This window comes from Gossypium arboreum, chromosome 10 (genome assembly GCF_025698485.1).
Source record: "Gossypium arboreum isolate Shixiya-1 chromosome 10, ASM2569848v2, whole genome shotgun sequence".
Lineage (NCBI taxonomy): Eukaryota > Viridiplantae > Streptophyta > Magnoliopsida > Malvales > Malvaceae > Gossypium > Gossypium arboreum.
In genome coordinates, this window is record NC_069079.1 from 23,142,685 (window position 1) to 23,155,812 (window position 13,128).

The window sequence follows — 13,128 nt, forward strand, 5'->3', positions numbered from 1 at the left end:
TTTTAAACTCAAGATATGATTTTTAAGGTAACAGTGACGCAGTTAGCCAACTGCCTGGAAATTTTTAAAGTGGTCTGTAAAAATGAGCGATTTAAGCCCGTTAACCCCTCGTGTCTGACTCTGGCAACGGTCTCGGGTACAGGGTGTTACACCCATACTTAAGATGTGCATTACCCTCAATGTACAAAGATAGATATATTGAAACATAAAGATATATAATCATAAGTTAGGGAGAGAAGTGAAACTTCCTTAATGATGAATGAACTCTTTGAATTAGAGTTATGAAGAATAATCAGCCAAACCAATGATGAGGGTGGAGGAGGATACTCCGGTGGTGGTAGAGGTTCATTAGTCCATAAGTCCTGTACCAAAATAATGTTATATCTGGTACTTGCAATGGTTGTGGTCGAGTAGGACATGGCGGTTGTGGAGAACCTTTCCCAGTGGAGTTTTTGGTTCCTATGCGATGATGAGCTTTAGAGCTCTTTATAACTGTGATAGAATCAGGAACTTTTTTGGGAATATAATGAAGCATAATTACTCGTAATGAAATAGCAAAAACTATAAATTATTCAATAAAAATTATAAAAACTAAAATGAAAATAATATTAAAGGAAAATGAAATAAAAAGTACTTAATTAAGATAAATAAAGATAAAAGTAAAATTAAAAATAAAAAAAGTTTTTAAACATTGTCATTGCTGGATGGTTCGCGAGGTGGTGATGGCGATGAGATGTGGAAGTGCTGAAAAATCTAATGTAGAGTCGCATCAATGTGATCAAACCGCTGAAAACATTGTTGCTCAAATTGTGTAAGGCGTTCAGAGATGTCAGCATATGAAGCCGCCGCATGAACCGGACGATGGATGAGTGGTGGTTGAGACGGTGGGTCCTCATGACTTGGAGGGACATCATCAGTAATGTCCTCTAGGTCCTCCTCCTCGGTGGACTGGACGAGACGGTACTGAAGAGGGTATCTGCCTCATCATTTCTTGATCATCCTCATACTTAGCATGCTCGAGATGCCCTATGGGGACATCTGGCCGATGAGAGTGAGGGAGGATGATTGTGCTGCTGTGTTGAGAAGCCCAAAGTGCCGAGCCAATCGAGCTACATAGGGCCCGATAGAGATAACCCCTCTCCTGTGTCGCTCCGTCTGATGGTGGATGGCGAGGGCAATGAAGTAGGCAAGGTTGAGGACGTGCCCATTCTCCATGCTCCATAAGAAATAGGTGTCGTGGGTGGTGACGATGCTGGTGCTTTCTCGTTGTCCCGTCAGAGTATGGGCCAAGATGGCATGTAGGTATCTCAAAGATGGAGGGAGAGAAGATGCCTTGGAGCGGCTAGGATCGTAGATGGCTGAGGCAGGGACGAGGTCTCTCTAGCACTTTGAGGGAGAGTAGTGGATGTGGCGGTAGAGGGTGTCGAGTTCATTTTCGTCTATGAACTCCTCTGTAGACAGCCCTAGTGCAATCCCAAACTCGAGTATGCTGAACTGGCGCACTAGACCACCAAGGCGGAACTAGACTGTTCTAGGATCGTCGAAGTTGGTCATTACGGTCTGAATATGGAACGTCGAGCAGAGTTTCAATGTGAACTCGAGATACGTCGACTCAACGATCTCAAGGAAGAGCCCCCACGGGTCAGTTGTCAGGAGGGCTTAGACTGCGTCAACTAATTGAATCTATTCAAGTGTGGCCCAGTCAATGCAGCCGCCCACACCTAGGGGTCGGTCTTGTAATATCTGATATAATTCCTCTTGGGGACCCAAGGGAACCTGGAGAAACGGGTGCCTAATCTCTAAGGCAGGGCCCGAGGATGACCCTGCTCCTTTCCTCTTCTTCGAGGCGGGAATAGCGGTCTTCTTACCACGTGAGGATGACATTGTACCTGCATTGAAAGTTCGAAGTTCAACCAATACATCCCAAAGATAGCATATAAAAAAAAACTAATTAGGAATATTTCATGAGACTCGCGTACTAAATGAAGAGAACAAAACTAAAACAACTAAAGCAATTATATCAAGTTATTAAAATAGGACTATGAGAATAATACGACGGGGAAATCTAATGCATAAATGTATGTGGGTAAACATAAAATCCATGGAAACAAAAAAAAAGGATGAATGTAGTATGAAAAATGGAAATATTCTTTAATGACAAGCATGAGTATTATTATTATTCTACTATGAATGTTCACTTAAAATAGTCAAATGGATTAGAGAAAACATGAAATAGGCAAAATATTTAAAGAAAATAGAGAGAAAAGAGTAAACAAATGCAAAAGGGAGAAGCTTGAGTCATCGGAAATAGTGTTGTAGGTGGCGCACGGGCGTGGCAGGTAGGGCGTGTGGAGTTGCAACGGCTAGGGTTAGGGATTTTTAGGGAGGAAGATGATGAATAGTGAAGGGTTTATATAGATTTTGGGGCACAAGGCCGTGGGGCACACCCGTGTGCCCTAATTTTTGTCCGTGTGTTTCGCGATTTTTAAATTTGGGCGCGTCTGACATTCGGCCCACGCCCGTGTTCTTTGGGCGTATGGATGACACGGCCGTATCTTACTTCGTTCGCTTCTCCCACGCCCGTGTATGATAGCCCACGCCCCTGTTCTTTTTGACAGTGTCGACCATGGGTGAATAACACGGGCGTGTCGTATGCTTATGTTAATTCAACCACGGTTTCAAGGCACGGGTGTGTCTCACACCCGTATTGTTTTGGCAGTTTCACCCACGTCCATGTCGCACGGCCGTGGTAACTTATCGCATCCCGTGTTGGGAAAAAACTTTTACCCTATTTTCATACGGCCGTATCACACGGCCATGTCTCCTCTTGTGGTTTGAGCATGGCCTAAGGTACACCCGTGTGCCTGGCTGTGTGGATGGGAAAACCCTGTGTTTCAAGACTCAGTTAGTAGGTTAGATGTGAAAAACTAGAATTCAAATAAATTATTACTATTAGTACTCAGGTTGCCTCCCGAGAAACAATTGTTTATAGTCTAAGCTTGACTTACCTTTCTGGTGCATGGTCATGGTGGTGCGAGGAGTTTACACTCCTCATCCCTGCTATCAATTTTATCAAAATAAGGTTTAAGATGAGTATTGTTTACCTTAAAAGTTCTGAATTTGGAATGAATTACCTCGACTATACCATATGGGAAAATATTGAGTACCGTAAGAGGGATTGCTCCGTTAGGTTCAGAAGTAGCAATGCGAGGGTCTGCTGCATCTAGTAGTACTTTGTCTCCAACCTTAAGATGATTTGGCACGTCAGTGAACTGGTCCTGGTTCGGTTTCGATTTCTCGAGTGTTCTCGATTTCTGTGTCCACCATTCATCTAGCTCCTCGATTTGTAGCATTCGTTCTTCATAGATAGGTCTTTTGATGTCTCGTGTAGGTTCTTCAAACTTATTTTCTACAAAGTAGGTTGCACCACATGGTCAGTTTTAGTGGAATGATTTATACAACCACCTTCAATTTTCGTTGTGTTACTCGAATTACGAGCTTGAAGGGTGATTGTTTCATTTCCCACACGAAGTGTGAGTTCACCTGTACCAACATAAATAATGGTTCTAGCAGTCGCTAAAAAGGGTCGTCCTAAAATCAAAGGTGCGTTACTATCATCTTCCATGTCTAGAACAACAAAGTCTACTGGGTATATAAATTTATCGATCTTAACAAGAACATCTTCAATGGTACCTCTAGGAAATCTAATGGTTTTATCAGCCAATTGAATGCTCATCCTAGTTTGTTTGGGTTTCAAAAGACCTAGTTGTTTAAACATTTTATAAGGCATAGCATTAATGCTTGCCTCTAAGTTAGCCAATGCATTATGAACATCTAAACTACCAATTAAACAAGGAATCGTAAAATTCCCTGGATCTTTCAATTTTTTGGGTAGCTTATTCTGTAATATGGCTGAGCAAACTGCATTCAACTCCACATGCGACGCCTCATCCAACTTTTGTTTATTTGCTAGAAGCTCCCTTAAAAATTTGACTGCGTTTGGCATCTGCGAGAGAGCTTCGATAAAAAGTAAGTTAATATGTAATTTCTTTAATAGTTTAAGGAATTTACCGAATTATTCATTTGTACGGTCTTTTCTTGTCGTATTGGGGTATGGCACCCGTGGTTTTTACTCTTTACTTACCGTTTTCTGGTCATTGTGGTCCACGTCACCCCTACCTTTACTTATCACAGTTTCTTGCCTCAGTTCGGGTTCAGGTGCAACTAACCCTTCCTTTTCATGAGTGGTAATCACATTGAGTTGTTCCCTTAGGTTAGATTTTGTGTTACTCGGAAAACTACCTTGTGGTTGTTCAGAAATCAGTTTGGCGAGTTTGCCTATCTGAGTTTCGAGCCCTTGGATTAACGCTTGTTGATTCTTAAGGGCTGTCTCGGTATTCTAGAAATGAGTTTCTGACACTAAGATGAATTTTGTTAGCATCTCCTCAAGGTTCAGCTTGTTCTCTTGTTGGTAGGGTGGTTGTTGGAAGCCTGGAGGCGGTGGTCTTTGATTCCCTTGGCCTCCCCATGAGAAATTTGGGTGGTTCCTCCAACCTGCTTTGTAAGTATTACTATAAGGATTATTTTGAGATCAAGGATTATTACCCATATAATTTAACTGCTCGTTCTCCATGTTTTGGCCATAGGGTGGGTATTCTGATTTGCTTGATCCACCTCCAATTGCTTCGCATTACATTACTGGGTGAACCTGTGAAGAATTAAGAAGACCATCAATTTTTTTATTCAAAAGTTCTACCTGATTAGAGAGCATGGTGATCGAATCGACGTTATAAATGCCGGCCACTTTTGTTGGCTTTGTCCTTATGACTTGCCACTGATAATTATTCAGTGACATCTCTTCTATAAATTTATAAGCATCTTCAGGTGTTTTATTATTGATGGTTCCACCAGCGGCTGCATCGATCATCTGTCGAGTCAAAGGATTCAGGCCATTATGAAATGTTTGAACTTGTAGCCAAAGTGGTAACCCATGGTAAAGGCACCTTCTCAAAAGGTCCTTGTATCTCTCCCATGTATCGTAGAGTGTTTCTAAATCCATCTGCACAAAAGAAGAGATATCATTACGTAATTTGGCTATTTTAACCGACGGAAAATATTTTAATAAAAACTTTTCTGTCATTTGTTCCCAAGTAGTGATTAACTCTCGTGGTAACAAATTCAACCATTGTTTAGCCTTATTCCTCAATGAAAAGGGAAACAATCGAAGGTGAATGGCGTCATCAGAAACACTATTGATTTTAAAAGTGTCGCAAAATTTTAAGAAATTTGCCAAGTGAGCGTTAGGATCTTCGTCCTGCAAACCATCAAACTGAACAAATTGCTGTATCATTTGAATTGTGTTAAGTTTCAGTTCAAAATTATTTGCAGCAACAGCAGACCTAACTATACTTGATTTAGTTCCTATTAAAGAAGGTTTAGCATAATTATACATAGTACGTGGAGCAGGATTCTGATTTACTGGATCAGCAACAATCGCAGGAGGTAGCGAATTTTCTTGGTTTTCAGCCATCTCCTCAGTTGTGGTTGAAGTATAGTCCTCTAGCTCTTCCTCTGTGTATCGTAAGCTTCATCTTATTTCTCTTCGGCTTCTACGAACTGTGCAGTCGATCTCACCGTCAAAAAGTAGTGGTCCTGACAGGTTTTTTCTGGTTATAAACTAGAAAAACCTGTCAGAAGAAAATAAATGAAAAATTAGAAAAGAAAATAAAAATTTAAATTGCAATAAAAGTAAAAAGGCCAAAGTAATAAAAATAGAGTGTTCCTAATATCCTAGTTTCCTGGCAACAGCACCAAGAACTTGATTCGTGATATTCGCGACAGGTTTTAAATATTTATAATTAATCGTTCTTGAAACTAACTATTATCACAATGAAGGCAAGTGTACCTATCGAACAGTAGTATAGTTCTGCAAGACCAGATTGTCGAACCCAAAGGAACCACGAGTACTAGTATTTAGTTTCTTTTTATTATCTAGCTTAAAAATTAAGAGGTTTGGTTATCTAAACTAATTACTAAACTAAGAATTCACAGAAGGAAAATTTGGGAAAATACTTTTAGGAAAATTTGATTGATTAAGACAATGCCTAAGGAAAAATCCACCTAGACTTCACTTGTTATTTGACTCTGAATCAGGCGATTTATTCATTTGACTTGATCCATAGAAATCCCTAAGTTATATTATTATCTCTCTCGAGACTAATAACGTCTAACCCTAGGTTGAATAATTGAAATCTCTTTCTAATTAACACCCTAGAATTGCATTAACTTGATCTATGGGTTCCCTTATTAGGTTTCACCCTAATCTGGCAAAATCTTGTCACCCTATCTCTAGGCGTGCAATCAACTCGGCTTAATTATGACAAATTTACTCTTAGACAGGGTCTATTCCTCCTTTAAATAAGAGCGTTAACTCGAATCAATATCCTGGAATATTAAAATAAGAATTAAAAACGCATAATTAAGAACAAGTCAAATATTTATCATACAATTCAGATAATAATAACAAGATTCATCTTAGGTATTTAGGGGGTTTAGTTCATGATTATAGAAGAAAACATCTCAAAAGCATAAAGATAACAAAACATAAGAAAACCCAAAACTCCTGAAGGAACTTGAAGGGAGATCTTCAGTCTTGATGATAAATCTGGCTTCTGAGATGGATCAATCGGCTTTCCTTGAGTAATTCCTTGCTTCCTACTCTGCGTCCCTCTTCTTAAGTGCTTCTTCAAGTGTTTAAATAGGCTTTAGAATGCCTAAGAGCCCTTAAAATTAGCCTTTTTCCGAATAGGGTTATAATTGGGCTCGACAAGGACACGCCTGTGTGCGATTACTCAAGCTCGTGGACAAAGCTGTTGAACAGGCACAGGCGCGTAGTCTACTCGTATAAGTCGTGCTTCGATCCTGCCAAAGGGACACGGTCGTGTGACACGCCCGTGTGAGGAAGTCCAGGCCATGTTGATTTCCCACGTGGGCCTATTTTCTTCGTTTTCGGCCTGTTTCTTACTCTTTTTACTCTCCTATGCTCACCTAAATATAAAACATGAAATTAAAGGATTAGGAGCATCGAATTCATCAAATCTAAGGAGAAACCATCCATTAATGCGCTAATCATAGGATAAAAATATGTATAAATTACGGTTTATAAACAAGCCCCTATCTTCCTCCAACACTCGCCCTTGTGGCGCCTACCACAATCTCCACACAGCTGAATCCTGGTAGGAGCAACAGGGGCTCCCACTCTAACTGGCCCATCAGGTCTGGCCTTTTTCTTAGGCCCCTGAATAGAACTAGAGGGCTCTGAATCCCTCTTATTCTTGTCTCTCTCTTATTCCCTATTCTGGTGCTCTACATGCTTAACATCCTCAGCGGTCTTCATCTTCTCAACCAGAACTGCAAACTCTCGCTCCCTTTATGAAGCAATCAAAACCCTCAAGTTATCCCTCAAACTGTCCTCAAAGCGGACGCACCTATCATTCTCAGACGCCACCATGACTTGAGCGTAGCGGCTCAGCTTTAGAAACTCAGCCTCATACTCAGCCACAAACCTATCGCCCTGTATGAGATTCATGAACTCACGCCTACATGCATCTACATAGCTCACCCCCATGTACTTACTCTGAAAGGTGGTCTTAAAGAAATCCCAATTCAGACAATCAGGCTGAGTACCCTCTTCAACTGTCAACCACTATTGGTAGTCCTCATCACGAAGCAAAGAGACTACACACTTCATTTTTTGCTCAGGAGTACAGTCTAGATCATTCATGATCCTCTTGGTGGCCTCCAACCAATACACGACCTCATTAGGGGCAATTCCAGTGACACTTCTAAACAACTCAGAACCATTGGGCTGGAGTCGTTCAATTACCGACCCTCGACCCCCAACTCCTGAATGGGGTCCAGCGACCCTCTCCAAGATCTTCAACATGGCTTGGGACAGTGCATCGTCTCAGTCGAGCGACTTTGAGACCCAGCCTCAGTAGCAGACAAAACTGGTCTCTCACTCGTATTTAGGTTTGGTATATTGTCCAGAGAGGAAGACTCAGTTCGAACCCACTACAGCCTCTACCATGACCTCGAATACCACTTTTCGAGTTCCACGAGCACTCACTGTATATTTTTAGTTTTCTTTACATCAAAAAATTTATGCATCAATTTCAGTATTTATTAGCAGATGTTTTATGCATAAATTATCAAAAGTTCAAAATTATTTTCAGAGATTTCAGTCTTTAGCTAACTCAGTACAAGTTCAAAAGATACTAACTATAGAGTTTCAGAGTAGTCCTAACTAAGTTTCAAAAATACTTAAAAGATCGGCACCGGAGACTCAGTATACCACATACTTTCTCAATTGTTCAAATTATTTAAGAACCAATTCTTTTTGAAAAATAATTTTGAAGCCCAAAATTAACAGCCAAGTTCTGTAACATGACCTTGATACCACTAAATGTAACACCCCAAACCCGTCCTAGATGCTATGACCGAATTCGAAGATGTCACAAAGAATGGGTTTTGAAAACGAAGTTGTTATGTTGAATCATCTCAGTCTATTATCTTAAAATATTTTATAACCATAATCGAAAACATTAATTAATTGCCGAACTTATTTTTCAGCGGAAGTCCAACAAAACCAACATATTTTAGAAATCCGATTCGTATTATTAAGAAAACATCATTTTGGGTAAAAATCATCGATTTCATAAGATAATTTAATCAAGCATGCAAATATCAACAAAACAATAATCAACAGTTTAAAAATCATAAAATCTACAGAGTCCCAAAAATACAAACTTTAAGAATAAAACCAAAACCGTAAATAAAACCATAAATTAACAACTTTAAGTAGTTTACAAAAGAGTTGTCACTGTTGAGTCTCTGCCATATCGATCCGTCTAATTCTGTGGATTACCTGTATAGAACAAACAACAGAGGTGAGTTTTTGTAAACTCATTTTGTAACCCAACAGAATTAAGCATGCAAACAGACAAAGTCATGTACACAGCCAAATACAAATTCAAATTCAGACCACATTCTCAGATAACATATTCAGATTCAGACATGCAACATCCTACCACTATCCTCTACACACCAATTCCGACCATCCCATCACACCATGTGGGGGTTAAAAACACCCACCCATTCCTACACACCACATTGTGCCATTAAGACATATATCAGAATATAAGTAACTAAGCCGTCAGAATATGGGCGATTAGCACCGAACAAAATACTTCCTCCTCAAATTCAAATCCTACCCCAAATTAGATACAGAAAACCAGTTACAGATTTATCAGATTAAACATGCTCAACATGCTTTTTTACAAATTACAGATATACATATAGCAGTACAGTCAGACATACATTAGTATCCTACCTAGATCAGTCTATCAAAATATCATAGCATTTAAAATAGGGTTTAAATAGCACTTATCGAGCCTACAGTAGGCCCACAGTCGGTCGTAGCGACCTATACGACCCTAGGGAAAATTTCAGATTTATGGGCCCATATGCCCCACACGTCCAGATTTGGCCTTGCCCGTGTAGCCCACACAGCCTGGCCCAAAATCCACACGCCTGTGTAACATGCCCGTGTAGGCCCACACAGCCACACTCAGGCTACCACACGACTGTGTGCAGTGCACGACCATGCCTTGTCGACCACACGGCTGTGTCTCACACTCGACCATCCACACAAGCGACTACACGCCCGTGTGGTGTCGACTGTAACACCCCAAACCCGGCCTAGATGTTATGGCTGGATCTGGAAAAGTCATATGAGAGTGTTTTATAAAATGTAATAACCTTCAAATCATTCTTTTTATTAACTTTTACTCAATTTGGGAAACCAAATTCTAAATGATTTGATTCAAACATCTCTTTTACGCAGAGCTTTGGAAACCCAAATAATTTGTTTTAGGTAAAATCATTTATATTTAGGAAAACCTTAGTTTTTAAGAAAATCGTGTTTTGATGAGTTACAGTTTAAATAATCACAAAACCGTATAATGTCTCGAATTGAAACCAAACAGTCCAAGTCCAAAATTACATCAAAAACCCCAAATAAGTAATAAAAATCGGATGTAATCGAAAAAAATAGTCTAAAAATTTACCTATGGCCATCCTCGAGTCCTCTGCTCCGTCAAGTCTGGGGATTACCTACACAGATTAAATAGAATAAAAAAGGGTGAGTTTTCACAACTCAGTGGGTAATCCCCACAGAAATCATGCATACAGGCATATATCAGTTCATAATTATAATCAGTTTGGGCCGGAGCCCCTTACAGAATTCAATGTAGGCCTTAACTCACTCAGATGAAAAATTAGATATATATATATATTAGGGCCTCAGCCCATCTCAGATACAGTATGCAGAACAGAACAGATTAAACTGAGACCTATCCACCAACCTCTACACACAAACTCCGTCCAACCCTACACACCATGTGGGGATAAAATCGACCCACCCATCCTTACACAACATGCTGTACCGAATGGGGCACATAGTTAGATAATTGTAGCTGTACTGTGATAAACCGTAAATTATACATATTTTTACCCCATGTTTAATGCATTTTACGGATGATTTCCCATTAGAATTGGTGAATTCGATGCTCCTAATGCTTTAATTTCATGTTTTATACTTAGGAGAGCATAGGAGAGCAAAAGGAACGAGAAACGGGCCAAAAACAGAGAAAATGGGCCAAGGTACGAATCAACACGGCCTGGACCTCCTCACACGGGCAGACCACACGGCTGTGTCAATTTGGCAGGCTCAAGCATGGCCTGAAGTAATCGAACACAGACGTGTGCCACGGGCGTGTCCATGTTGAGCCCAAGTTGAGTCCAATTCGGAAAAGGCTAATTTTGAGGGGGCATTCCAAAGCCTATAAATACACCCTAGAGAAGGAAGAAAAGGGAGACGGAGAATAAGGAGTAAGGAATTACTCCAAGAAAGCCGATTGATCCATCTCAGAAGCCGGATTCATTATCAAGACTGAAGATCTCTCCTCAATTTCCCTTGAGGAGTTTTAGGTTTTCTTTATGTTTTGTACTATTTATTCTTCTAAGATGTTTTCTTATTTAGTTATGAACTAAAACCCCTAAATACCTAAGGGGAATGAAACCTAAGACGAATCTTGTTATTATTTTCTGAATCGTATGATAAATATTTAACTTGTTCTTAATTATGTGTTCTTAATTCTTGTTTTAATATCCCAGGATACTGATTCAGAACAAACTCTTATTCAGAGGAGGAGTAGACCCTGTCTAAGAGTACATTTGTCATAATTAAGCGGAGTTGATTGCGAGACTAGACATATGGTGACAAGATTTTGTAGGATTAGGGTAAAACCTAATAAGGGGATCCATAGATCAAGTTAATAAAACCCTAGAGTGTTAATTAGAGAAAAGTCTTGGTTATTCAATCTAGGGATTAGATGTTATTAGTCTTAAATAGGGATAATAACATAACTTAGGGATCACTACGGAACAAGTTGAATGAATAAATCGTCCGATTCGGAGCCAGACTAACAAGTAAAGTCTAGGTGGATTTTTCCTTAGGTATTATCTTAAGTCAATCGATTTTTCCCAAAAGCAATTCCCCAATTCTTTTCTCTGTGCGTTCTTAATTTAGATAATTATTTAATTAAAACAAAATTTCTTTATTTTTAGGCTAGATAATAAAAAGACAGTCATTACTAGTACTTTAGGTTCCTTTGGGTTTGACAATCCGGTCTTGCTAAAACTATACTACTGTTTGATAGGTACACTTTCCTACATCGCAATAATAGTTAGTTTAAGAAGGAGTAATTATAAATATTTAAAACCTATCACGAAACCACGCGATCAAGTTTTTGGCGTCGCTGCCGGGGAACTAAGATATTAGGAACACTCAATTTTTATTACTTTAACCATTTATTTTTCTTGCAATTTAATTTATTATTATTATTATTTATTATTTATTAACCTACTCTTTCTTTCTCTTGGCAGGTTTTTATAGTTTATGACTAGAAGAAACCTATCGAGACCATTACTCTTTGACGAAGAAATCGATCGTACAGTTCGTAGAAACCAAAGAGAAATAAGGAGTAGCTTAAGATAAATGGAGAATGAGCAAGAAGACGATACTCAACCCCTAACCAAAAAGATGGCTAAAAACCAAGGCAATCAGCTACCTCCTGCAATTGCGGTTAATCAAAATCCTGCTCAACGCACTATGTATGATTATGTTAAACCTTCTTTAATAGGAACTAAATCAAGCATAGTTAGACCTGTTGTAGCTGCAAATACTTTTGAATTAAAACCTAACACTATTCAAATGATACAACAATTTGTTCAGTTTGATGGTTTGCAGGATTAGGATCCTAACGCTCATTTAGCCAACTTTTTAGAACTATGCGATACATTTAAAATTAAGGGCATTTCTGATGATGCGATACGTCTTCGGTTGTTTCCCTTTTCATTGAGGAACAAAGCTAAATGTGGTTAAACTCATTACCACGAGGGTCAATTACTACTTGGGAACAAATGACCGAATAATTTTTACTAAAATATTTTTCGCCGGCTAAAACGACTAAATTACGTAATGATATCTCTTCTTTTGTGTAGATCGATTTAGAAACACTCTACAATGCATGGGAGAGATAAAATGACCTTCTGAGAAGGTGCCCTCACCATGGGTTACTCCTTTGGCTCCAAGTACAAATATTTCACAATGGTCTGAATCCTTCGACTTGGCAAATGGTTGACGCAGTGGCGGGCAGAACCATCAACAATAAAACACCGGAAGATGCCTATGAGTTTATAGAGGAGATGTCACTGAATAACTATCAGTGGCAAGTCATGAGGACAAAGCCAACCAAAACAGCCGATGTTTATAACGTCGATTCGGTCACCATGCTGTCAAATCAGGTAGAACTCTTGAATAAAAAAATTGATGGTTTTCTTAGTTCTTCACAGGTTCACCCAGTAATGCAGTGCGAAGCAAGTAGCGGTGGAACAAACCATTCGGAATACCAACCTTATGGCCACAGCATGGATAACGAGCAATTAAACTACATGGGTAATAATTCTCGACCTCAAAACAATCTATATAGTAACACTTATAATGCA

General features: G+C 39.4%; 1 non-coding gene across 1 annotated transcript; it reads left to right on the forward strand.

The window, feature by feature from the left end:
* Positions 1 to 4,985: 4,985 nt before the first annotated feature.
* LOC128282870 (small nucleolar RNA R71) lies at positions 4,986 to 5,092 on the forward strand. The gene has a single exon (XR_008273222.1). It is a non-coding gene; the product is annotated as a small nucleolar RNA R71 (small nucleolar RNA).
* Positions 5,093 to 13,128: the final 8,036 nt, after the last annotated feature.